At 47.6% G+C, this 12679-nt stretch overlaps 1 protein-coding gene across 4 annotated transcripts in view; it reads right to left on the minus strand.

Moving 5' to 3' along the window:
• Positions 1-12679, minus strand: part of CSMD2 (CUB and Sushi multiple domains 2) — a 289568-nt gene that overhangs the window by 160965 nt on the left and 115924 nt on the right. The gene's annotated exons all lie outside the window — the stretch shown is intronic.

Genomic DNA, 12679 nt, shown 5'->3' on the forward strand with positions numbered 1-12679 from the left:
CTTAAGCACCTCTAGACCTCATTTCTGGCTCGCAGGAGACTTCTCCTCACTGTGGACTTTGAGGAGGAAAACGAAAACGTGAGATCAGTTCTTCTTGCTCCTTTCAGGCTGCAGGGATGGCAGGAGCACTCCTGCACCTTCTGAAAGGTAAATTTTAAGGAATTTAGAGATTTTAGAGGAGCTAAGATTTTAGTTAGAGATAAGCCTTACAGAGAGTTAATTAAAATAATCTTCCCTCTGCTCCAGAGCCTGCAGGTGCCTCAGGAAGCGCAGGGACAGATCCCACATCGCCCCACACCCCTCGGGAATCCTCTGTGAGAGGGAATTCTGCCAAAACCCACCCTGCAAACCAGGCAAAGGAACTTCTGGCAGCACCCCGGGATTTCCCTGGCAGGGATGTGCCCCTCCAGGCCTCCCTGTCCCCTCCTTCCTTCCCTGCAATGCTTTCAGGCTGGAATTCCCCACTGGGATGTTTTTAAGACCCATCTTAACCCCCAGGACAGATTTCAACAAGCTTTTTCCTTCCAGGAGGAGCACTGCACTCCTCATTTCCCAAAAAAAAAAGAATGGGAATTTTCTTAAGGACGGGTTATTCCCAGGTGGGAGTGTGGAAAAATTCCTGGCGTGTTCACACCACCCCCCTGCAGGCTCCAGGGAATCTGCTGGCACCAGATCCTGGTGGAAGGGACAGAACAGGAGAGGTGTGCTCCAAATCCAGCCCAAAAATGCCACCAGGGCTGAGGCAGAACCCTTGGACTGGAAATGAAGGAATGCTCCTGGTCTGGGCTTTGGCTCAGCCCCAGGGTGCAGCCTAAGGGAAAATCCTCCTGGAGCAGCTTTTGGCCTCCACCCCTTCTTGTTTCTACTCCCAGAACTGGTAACAGACTTCAGCTTCATCTCCAAGAGCAACAAATCATTCCCCGAGCTTCCACTCCCAGGGATTCCTGTCCTGGCTCCTTCCAGAACCTGCTGCTGGAAGGGAAATCCCATTAATTTATCCTCCACTTCCCTTTTCCTTCCTTTTTCCTTGCTTTCCCTCAAAAGGTAAAAGTGCTTCCAAGCAGCAGCAAAACTTCCATCACCTTTTATTCCTGCCCTCAGATAAATTTGCTGGCTAGGATCCAATAAAACATTTTTTTTTTCTCCCCCCAGGAACTTTTACACTGGAGTTCTTAATTCTTCATTTTTTAAATGTGGCATTTTCCCAGCTCATCTCTACAGGAGCATAAACCAAATCCTTGGCTGATTTGGGGCGATGGAGCTCAACTGGAAACAAAGCCAAGCCAATTTCCACTGTCCAGGGTGCCTGATAATCTCATTTTTCTGCTATTTTCCTTCACCTCTGAAATGTTTCAAAATTATCTCAGGCTGAATTCTCCTGGATCTCTGTTCTGGATTAATTTCACTTTAATGAGAAGTGATTCAATGGTCCACAGGCATTTGTGGAACTGTCACAGCTGAGCAGCCCAACAGGTGGAAGTGTCTCTGAGGGGTTTTTATTACATTTAGCAGTGATTTATGCACAAACCCACCCACTGTGGATTAGTTTTTCTTGGATTTCATGGATATTCCACACATTTACACACACAGGCAATGGATCTCCACGTCAGATACAAAAAGAGCAATGAGCTCATCTCGGGGGCAAATATTTCCCAGCCATTCATAAAATTTAGATTTTTATTTTTAGAGTGAAAAGCTCTTTAACCCAAATGCCCAACTTCCCATGGAGGAAAATGCAGCTGGTGCAAAAAGGTGATTGTAAAACACTGAACTGGCCACCAGCACAGAAATATTCCCAATTTTCACCCTGATGAAGCTAAAATCCCATCAGAGCTTCGAGTGCAGGACATCCCAGAGGTCACACAAAAGGTTTCAAAGCAAAAAATTCTGAAATATTTCAAAATGGACACAGGCAATGCCCAGCCTGGAGGAGAGGGGGTCCTGCCAGGACTCACCTTTTTATGCATTCAGCTTGGACATCAGGAGGTTGGAAATTTCCAGGAGGAACTTCCCCATGGAAAGGGGGCTCAGGCCTTGTAATTCCCATTGATTTTTTAGGAAATAAGGAGTGCATTGCTCCTCCTGCAGGAAAAAGCTTGTTGAAATCTGTCCTGGGGGTTAAGATGGGTCTTAAAAACATCCCAGTGGGGAATTCCAGCCTGAAAGCATTGCAGGGAAGGAAGGAGGGGACAGGGAGGCCTGGAGGGGCACATCCCTGCCAGGGAAATCCCAGGGTGCTGCCAGAAGTTCCTTTGCCTGGTTTGCAGGGTGGGTTTTGGCAGAATTCCCTCTCACAGAGGATTCCTGAGGGGTGTGGGGCGATGTGGGATCTGTCCCTGCGCTTCCTGAGGCACCAGTGTCGGAACTCAAAATGTCCCTCAGACATTTCTGGATGTTCCGGGCCCAGGTCAGAAGCATTTGAGACCCTGGCAGGCAGCTGGAAACAGCTGTGATTTTGGGTTTGAACCATGAAATTATTTATCAACCTTGCAGGTGGAACAAGAAGTCACAGAAGTTTAGATGTTATAGTAGAAGTAGTCACAAAGTAGAGGGAAGAATTTTTGAGTGCTGTACAGGGAGGTTTGGTTTTGTACATGGGGGTCAGAGGGTTTAAGATGGATTTGGGATTTGGGCCTGCCCTGTCCTCCCTCTTTCTCCTTCCTTACCTCCATGTTCTTGGTGATGTTGGCACTCACAGATTGGTTTAGAGTAGAAAATCACCATTTAATATAGGTAATAGGCATTGGGGAAAACTGTAAACATGTAACACGTAATGTACCATATAAAAGATAGAAAATCACCATTTAATATAGGTAATAGGCATTGGGAAAAACTGTAACCATGTAACACGTAATGTCCCATATAAAAGACAGCAGCAGCCTTGGGTGGGAGAGAAGAAGCAGTCGGGGTCAGAGAGGATGTCAGGGTGTGTGTGTGCCTCTGCCTGAGCTGTGAGCAAACCACAGCAGCCCCAGGAGAAAATCTTTTAGATAACTTGCAATAAACTGCCTTGAGACCAAACAACAGAGACTGCTGAGCCTTTCTTTGGAATCCTGGGTTGGAGGAGAGACTTTTCCACCACACGGAGCCACCCCTGACCTCGGGTGGGCTTCGGCAGCCTGCAGGCTCCGGAGCAGAGGGGAGGTGCAGGAGTGCTCCTGCCATCCCTGCAGCCTGAAAGGAGCAACAAGAACTGATCTCATGATTTCGTCTTCCTCCTCAAAGTCCACAGTGAGGAGAAGTCTCCTGCGAGCCAGAAATGAGGTCTAGAGGTGCTTAAGTGTATTTTGTTTAAGAGAGCAGACAAGCTCAATTAAGTTGCTCATTAATGAATTGATGGCACAATACAAGGTCAGGCCTTGGAAGAGCCCAGGGAGGTTTGGAGCTCCCGTCCCTGCAGGTGTCCAGGGCAGGCCTGGATGAGGCTGGGGACAAGAACTGGTGACAAGATGGACTTGGTGACCTTGGAGAGATTTTTCCAACCTCAATCTTCCTGGAAAGGAAAACAGGTTCTTCCTCCTCCTGTGCCAGTGCTCAGCCACAGGGAGACCTTTGTGCTCCAGGCAAATGGGGGCAGAAAGGGCTCCTCGCAATTAAAATAATCAAATAATGAATCCCACCCTCGCTGCTAATTACCCCAATGAAAAGAAGCCAAGTGGCAGAAAACCAAAGCACTTCCCACACACTCCCAGCCTGAAACCAGAGCTTGGTTCCAGTCACAGCACAGCGAGGTGACAAACACAATTTTATTTATTCCCTTCAGAGCCAGCCACCCCTAATTCAGCACAACAGTTTCGTAAATGCAGGTGAACCCGGTGGGAAGAAATGATGATGTTTGACTCTAGTTTAGCAGGTTGAATGATTTCTTCATTATAACTGTGCTATAATACATTAATATGCTATTTCAAGGAGATACTAAAACTACAAACCTACTTTTTCTAACTACCATATCTAACTCACTCACAACTCGTGACCCTCTCGCTGTTTAATTTGCCATCTGTCTCAAACAATCCTCACCAAAATCCAATCAAACAATTCTCCAAACACATTCTACATGGGAAAAATAAGGAGTAGAAATAGAAATGGTTTTATCTTCCTTTCCTCTGTGCTCCTGTGTGAAAAACCCTGAGAGAGAGAAGAACGTGCCTGGCACACAACAGAACTCAACTGAGGCTCTCTAACGCTGCATTGCAAATCCTCCCCCCAAAAAAAACCTGCTACAGCTTTATTAGAATTTCCTCTGAAGCTGGATATCAGAGCTGCAGAGATTGTTTTCCCCGGGCAGGCAGGGGGAGATGCGCTGATAAGGAGCCGGGCTGTGTTTATCAGCAGATAAAGAACAACCAGCCCTCTGTAGGGCAGCCTCACTCCCGGCTCTGTCACCCCAACAATGCACTTAAAATTCCATTAAAGGTGGAATTTTACTGCCCAACGAGCCTGGGGAGGCAGGGAGGGCGGGATGTTTCAGCCCACTAAAATCTGCAGAGGGAGCCTGTGAAAAATGCGGATTTTCACAAATGTTACAATGAATATTATAGGTGTAATGTTAGAAAGTTGTGCTGTATTAATTCTCTTACATAGTGTGGTAAATATAGTTTTAAGTGACAACATAATGTTAAAATAGAGACTATGTATGTGGGGGGAGTTTTTTTTAGGAATGAGATACTCGCTTTGAGGAACACCTAAATTTTCCAAAGAAAAAGAATTTATGGCTTCTTATCAGAAGAAACTAATTTCTTCAGGCCTTGCTCAGACTGGGGATTAAAGGAAACAGTTGACCTACAACAGACAGAGTTTCTTGTTTTAAATAAAATATATACATAACCATGAAGGATGTATGAATATGCAACAAGTGTATTGGTTTAAGGGTGATTTCTTTGTTCACAAGGGATGCTTTTCCTGACTGAGTGTCCAAGAGCATCCAGACATCCGTAATTCTTTGCTTTTTATTGTCTTATAATAGTCCTAACTCTAAACTTTATTACTCTAATTGTATTATTATTTTTATAACCATTTTATTATTATTAAACTTTTCAAATTTGAGAAACCAAGCAATTGGTGTTTTTCACAGAGCCCAAGAAGCTGCAAGGGGAATTTTGGTGCTGCAAGTGAAAATTTGGACCTGCATGGGGAATTTTGGAACTGCATGGGAAATTTTGGAGCTGCAAGGGGAATTTTAGTGCTGCAAGAGGAATTTTGGAACTGCAAGGGGAATACTACAATACAAGTATTTCTTAACCTATCAGCTTTCAGCACATCATCCTCCAAATACCTTAAAACCAACCATCTAAAATTACCCTTCATAAATCCTAATATATCTTTTAAATTTATATTTCTCAAAAATATCTAGTCGTTTTTTACAAGACCATCCTTTAAAACTTCTTTCTAATTCCATTTCTCTCTCAACAACATCTATCTATGTTCCATAACATTTCTAAACTCAATGTTTGCATACAAATACACACTACGTGAACATTCTGTCAGGTTTTGGGAATTTTTTACAAATCCATTCCCCACCAGGGTCACACCAGGCGTGGGTTCAGCCCTGTCCTGTGCTCTCCTCCTGCTCCCAGCCTGTCCCTCCTGCAGCTCTGCTCCTGTCAGGCATTGGTGTGACATTAAACAAAAATTGTTTCCACCCCTCTGCTCAGTCCCCAGCACCTGGGAGAAGGAGTTTTCCCAAGCAGCCCACATTTCCAGAGCCAGCATTCAGCTTTTCCACCACAAGCCCCTCACAAAAAGGCATCGTTGAACTGGAAAATCGACGGGAAAATATTCCAGCAGCAGCAGTGAAGGTGTCACTGCCAGGGGTACAAAGCCAGGTGTGGATGTGCCCATGGAATTGCATCCACACAATCCTGGCACACGGCACAGGAATCCCTCCCATCAAAAGTGCCGCTGTCTCCAGTAGAAACCAGGAATAATTAAAGTCCCCAAGGTGGCTGCAGGGCCAGGGGGAGGCAAAGAAAATAATTCGATTCCTCTTCAAGGTCATCCAAGCAAATGAAACCTCCCTGAAGATTCCCCAAGCTGAAATCTCCACGTCCTGGATGTTGGAACTCCAGAAAAAGAGAGAGGGAGATCAAATATTGGGCAAGCTCTGAGAGGGAGCTACAAAATGCAGGAAATCCAGCGTTCAAGTCAAACATTGGAACCGTTTCAAAAGGAGCAGAAGGGAGGAGGAAAAGCTGCAGATAAGGATTGTCTCACAAATTTACCTTATTAATTCCTGATCCCGCTCTCCTCCGAGCAAGGTGCTCAGCATTGGGCAGGAATGAGACAAAAGCTGGGCACCGTTCCCAGAAAAACTGGGAATCGTCTCCAGCAGGGATCTGTGGTCACACACAGGGGCCAGCACCCAAGTCCCCGTGTGTGGAAAATGCCAATCACTTGGTTTTTAAAATTTTTAAAAGTTTTATAATAATAAAATGGTTCTAAAAATAGTAATACAATTAGAGTAATAAAATGTAGAGTTAGGACAATTGCAAGACAATAAAAAGCAAAGAATTACGGATGTCTGGATGCTCTCAGACACTCAGTCACAACAAGCCTGACTTGTGAGCAAAGGAATCACCTTAAAAGCAACAACCTGTTGTATATTCATAGTTGTCATACATGATGCATAAATCCCATGCAAATTAAGAACTTTTCTGGTATTTGTCAACTTCTTCTTAATCTTGGTGGTTCCAAAAAGATGGAAAGAAGGTGGAAGAATGTTTGTGTTTTCTTATAAGGAGACTTATTTGTCTTCTTTATGGGCCCCCTTCACTGACATCTCTGTGTGAAGTTTCTTGATTATTTCATCTTATTGCTTGAGCTTGTAACAAATCCTACATCGCAGAGTTTCTATTTCAACATTATATTGTAACCTAAAACTACATTTAACAGAATACTTAAGACAATTAATACAGCACAACTTTCTAACATTACACATGTAATATTCACCGTAACATCTACGAAAAGCCAATCATAAAATCTGCATTTTTCACACCATGGCACCGAGGGGACGTGGCCAAGGTGACACGGCTGGGATGGCCCCGAGCCCAGAGCTGGGCTCCTCTCAGCTCCAATCTGCTGCAGAGTCTAGACATGCCTGGGGCCACACCTTGCTCTGCAAAATCATCTCCACACACTCATTTGTTTGTGTTTTCTGCATGGAAAATATTCCTGTCCCTGTTTTTTTTCGTTTTTGTTTTTTTTTTTTTTTTTTAGGGTTTTTTTGTTGGGTTTGGAGGTTTTTTTTTTAGTTTAGTGGTGGTTTTTTGGTTGGTTTTTTTTGGGTGTTTTGGGATTTTTTTGGGTTTTTGTTTGGTTTTTTTGGTTTTTCTTGTTTTTTCTTCCCCCCCCCGCCCCAGGTCCTGCATTTACCCACAGAGCAGAGACATTTCAGCATTTCAGGAGCTCCTCACAATCTGTTCATGCCACTAAGTGCAGCAGCACTCCCAGCTCGTCCCTGACCCCTCTCAGCCCCAGGGAGCATCGGGCACAAAGGCTTCTCCCATTCCTCCTCCTCCTGCCCTTACAAAAATCCTGTTTTTCCACCAAATCCCTGCATGGTTTGGTTGGAAGGAGCTCAAGAATCGTCCAGTCCCAGCCCTGCCATGACAAGGGACACCTTCCAACAGAGCAGGGTGCTCCGAGCTCCTTCCCTCCCCTCACACGGGCAGCCTTGCTGCTGATTTACACGAAAAAATAAAAGACAGCAACAACGGAGATTATCTGGGATCACCGAGAGGAATTTTTGTGAGGGAGCAAAGCCTGGGTAATGATGATGTTGAAGGAGCAGCCTGAATGCTCTGAATGGTCCCCCTGATAATTCCTGCAGTGTCTCCACAAGTTTAATACACGGGATTATTGCAGGGAAGTCTCTCAGAACGAAGCAGATCCTTAACTTGCTTTGACATTGGCATTTTACAGCGCATTATTGCACGGGAGACCTGCAAAGCAATAAATCCTTCCTCTGCCAGGACGTGGGAGCCCTGTGAGAGGTGCCAGCCACCAGCTAAAGCAACAAATTGCTCAGCTAAATTCTCATTTCTGCCCCGAATTCCACCTTGTCCTCAATGACTCTTCAAGAAAACAAAAAAAAAAAAAAGGAGTCACCTGCTGAAAGCCAACAGGAAGCTCTGAGATTTCATTCCCTGATAAATTCATGCTGGAGCTTTAATTTAACAGCAGCAGGGACAAGAAAGGTGCTTTTCAGTAACTTCCACTCAATGAAACCATCAGAGAAATAAAACTTTGCTTTTCCCCTTTTACTCCTTTCCAACCCAGCTTTGGCTCTTCCTGCCAAGAAAAGACACTGTGAAAAGGTGTTTGCAACTTCCTATTTATTTAAGGAGTGACTGAATAACTCCAGCAGGAGAACATAAAACAGGCCTGGCCTTATCATTTTGGGTGAATTCTTTAGAAAAATCTATTTTCAATGTGTCTGCTGTTGAGAGAAATGCTGGAATTCACCACAAGTGAAGAAATTATTGTTTCTGAGGGTCAAGTGGCACCTTCTCAGCAGCAAAGTGAGTCCGTCCAAACATTCCAGCACCCACCCAGCAGCAACTCCTTCGGAGATTCCCTGGGTGAGAGCTTGAGGAAAGGGAAAAAAAACCTTATTTTAAATTCCACCTGCCCCTGTGCTCCCACCTTCAGGCAGCCAGGAATTCCCAGGTGGGTTTATCAAGTTCCCAGGTGGGTTTATCAAGTTCCCAGTGCTGTCTGGTTCCTCCTTAGACAAAAGCTGCCTGATGCACTCTGGCCATTACAAAATGCTCATTAAAGTCTCCACACTGTGCACAAGTCCTATTTCACACCCCAGACAAAGCACAGCCTGCCAAATCCCAAAAAAAATGCCACCTGCCACTGGTAAAACATGGGAAGGAGGCAGAGAATCAGCCAAGGTCACACAGATGGATCAGAGCCAACTGCAGAGTCCAGAAAAACCCATAAATCTGAGGGGTTTCCAGGAAACCCCATAAACCTGAGGGGTGATTTCACCTCCAAAATGCCCCACAAATCCTGGGGGAAGCACCTGGAACTCTCTGCTCCACCCAAAGCTGGGAGGAGGGGGTGGGATTTGGAAACTGGGGCAGTTTCACGCTGTCTGCTCGGTATCGATGGGTTCAGCTGGTGGAGTTGGACACAGGAGGAGCAGAGATTTCACTGGCACAAATCCCAGGGCAGCCTCTGCCAGGAGCAGCTGCTCCCTGTCTGGGAGAACCAGAGCCATTCTTCTTCACAAAGTCTTACAGAGCCGGCAATAAAGGACTCAGAGCTGAGTGCCAGGAGCTGGGGACAAATCCAGCACGGCCAGGAACGCCAGGAAAGGGCCTTGAGGAGCACCCTGGGGCTGGAATGGCCACAGGGAGAATGGATTGATGGATCCTAGGGAGAATGGGACAAATCCAGCACGGCCAGGAACGCCAGGAAAGGGCCTTGAGGAGCACCCTGGGGCTGGGATGGTCACAGGGAGAATGGGACAAATCCAGCACGGCCAGGAATGGCAGGAAAGGGCCTTGAGGAGCACCCTGGGGCTGGGATGGTCACAGGGAGAATGGATAAACACAACACAGCCAGGAACACCAGGAACAGCAGGAGAGGGCTTTGGGGAGGAGGATCCCGGGGCTGGAATGGTCACAGGGAGAATGGGACAAATCCAGCACGGCCATGAAAGGCAGGAAAGGGCCTTGAGGAGCACCCTGGGGCTGGAATGGCCACAGGGAGAATGGATTGATGGATCCTAGGGAGAATGGGACAAATCCAGCACGGCCAGGAACACCAGGAAAGAGCTTTGGGGAGGAGCATCCTGGGGTTGATGGATCCTAGAGGGAATGGGACAAATCCAGCATGGCCAGGAACGCCAGGAAAGAGCCTTGAGGAGCACCCTGGGGCTGGAATGATCACAGGGAGAATGGGATAAATCCAGCACGGCCAGGAACGCTAGGAGAGGTCCCTGGAGGAGCACCCTGGGGCTGGAATAGTCACAGGGAGAATGGGATAAATCCAGCACTGCCAGGAAAACCAGGAACACCAGAAAGGACCTTGGGGAGAGCATCCTGGGGTTGGGATGGTCACAGGGAGAATGGATTGATGGATCCTAGGGGGAATGGGACAAATCCAGCACGGCCAGGACCGCCAGGAAAAGGCTTTGGGAAGGAGCATACTGGGGTTGATGGATCCTAGAGGGAATGGGACACACCCAGCACAGCCGGGAACACCAGAAACACCAGGAAAGGGCTTTGGGGTGGAGCATCCTGGGGTTGGGATGGTCACAGGGAGAATGGGACAAATCCAGCACAGCCAGGAATGCCAGGAGAGGGCTTTGGGGAGGAGCACCCCAGGGTTGGGATAAATCCAGCACAGCCAGAACACCAGGAAATGTCCCTGGAGGAGCATCCTGGGGTTGGGATAAATCCAGCACAGCCAGAACACCAGGAAATGTCCCTGGAGGAGCACCCTGGGGTTGGGATAAATCCAGCACAGCCAGAACACCAGGAAATGTCCCTGGAGGAGCACCCTGGGGTTGGGATGGTCACAGGGAGAATGGGACAAACCCAGCACAGCCAGGAACACCAGGAACACCAGGAGAGGTCCCTGGGGAGGAGGATCCTGAGGCAGGGTGGGACGCTCGTAGGGAGAACATGGCTCTGTCTGCACCTCTCTGCTGGACACACAGACACAGGCCACCAGCAGAACCTTCTGGAAGCTTCTACCTGAGCACAACCAATCGCTGGTGACAGGCAGGGCAACCTGGGGCAAGGACTGAACTCTCCACCAGCTGCTTCCACACTCCCATTCCTTATTCCTCTCTTATTCCCACTCCTCATCTGCTGCTCCTTCCAGGGCAGTGCTGGGACACAGCACAGGCTGTCCTATCCCTGGGAGTGTCCCAGGCCAGCTTGAAAAGGATTTGGAGCAACCTGGGAGAGTGGAAGATGTCCCTGTCCATGGCAGGGGGGTGAATGAGAAGAATTTTAAGTTCTCTCCCAACCCAAAGCATTCCAGGATTCTCTGATTGTGTGAAGGGCTCAGAGTTTTGCAGGATATGTGTCAAGGCTGCCTCAGCGCTGCCTTATGTCTGAATTAATTACATCATCCTTAATGAGAATTGAAAATTATTAATTCTGAACAGCCCTGAGTGCCCCAGAGCTCTTCAGTGGAATCCCAGTGGGAAACCAGTGCTCCCGGGGATGGGGTTGGACGGAGTGCCCAGACATGCTGCTGGAATGCTGCTGTGGCTCCAGAAGAGCAGCAGGATCCCCTCCAGGGCAGGAAAATGTGGGATCAGCTGAGAATTCCAAATTCCTGCAGTGCCTGCAGCACCTTCTCCTGGCTGGGAGCTGCCTGTGGCACCTCAGGGACAAAAGCCAGCAGGAGCTGATGGCCACCAGCTCCTCTGAGCACTGAAGAGGAGCTGGTGGCCATCTCATGGAAAAGTTCCTTTTGCTCAGCCAGCAGGTCAGATTTCCCTGGATCACAGCAAAATCAGGCAGTGATTTTCCCCCATCCCAAACCCCTCACTGGCCACTTTCAGCCCTCCCAGACAAGTCCTCGTGGCGCTCATTTCCCCAGCTACCAAGTCAGACAAAGCCAGCCAGGATTTGCAGGTTTGGTTTCGTTCCAAGGGATAATTTCTGTTCTTTTTCTAAAATCTACATCTCCAAGGATTTCATCTGTACTCCTGAAAGCAGCTGATGACCACACAAAATGTTCATTTTACAGGAAATCCCGCTCTGCCCTTGGAATCCCTTGGAACAAATCCACCCTCACCCAAACCTGGTCTTTCTGCTCCAGTCAGTTTTTCCTTAGTTCAGACAAAAATGGTTATTTTCATGGAGCCCTGGACAACTGCAGGTGAGAGTACTGCAGAGAGGGCAGCTATAAAAAAATGTTAATATTTCAAGGACAATCAACACAAAAAAAAAGATAAAAAACCCCCAATTGTTCCAGTTGTCCATCAAAGTGAGCAGCATCCTGTACCTGTGGGTACAGCTCACCCTTCATTATGACATCTCTATCAAAGTGCACTCGAGTCATTTGGTATTTGCTGTGTCACAGTTACATTATCAACAAGTACAAGCAGAAATGGATTTTTACAGGCAGGAGATTAAATTACACACCCTCCCCTCACTGCCTCTCTCATGAAAATCCCCGTTACAAACAGCAGGTGAGTTAGAACACAAATCAAGGCGGCGTTTGGTCTGGCCTGTTGACAAATATTACCCAAATATCAACCCCAAACCTCAGCGGGCAGCAGAGGGAGGTCACCTCCCTATCAAGGAAAAGCAGGTGGAGAATTGCACCTGCACATAGCTGCTCTCGGGAAATATCCCGGGATCAGCCCTCCTGCCCCTGTCTTATCTCACCTGCCCACATCTTATCTTGGGATTCAGCGCTCCCACATTGACATGCAGCATTCCAAGTCGCTCCTCCCAAATCAGCTCCTTATCAGCCCTGCCCTGGCTCTCGGGTGGCTCTGCTGTCCTTTATGTCCTCCCCGCTCTGGGGGTGCCACCACAGTCCGGCTCCACCTGAGGAGAGGCTCAGGATGCAGCAGAGGGATGATGGTGACAAGGCCCAAGTGCTGGGAGGGCATGGCCAGCTCCTGCTGATGGCCCAGAGAGGAGAAGTGAGATTCCTTCCTCACTGAGAAACTTTCCATCCCCAGCCCAGAGAGGAGAAGTGA

The sequence above is a fragment of the Lonchura striata genome, chromosome 23 (genome assembly GCF_050655825.1).
Source record: "Lonchura striata isolate lonStrDom1 chromosome 23, ASM5065582v1, whole genome shotgun sequence".
In the NCBI taxonomy this organism is placed as follows: domain Eukaryota; kingdom Metazoa; phylum Chordata; class Aves; order Passeriformes; family Estrildidae; genus Lonchura; species Lonchura striata.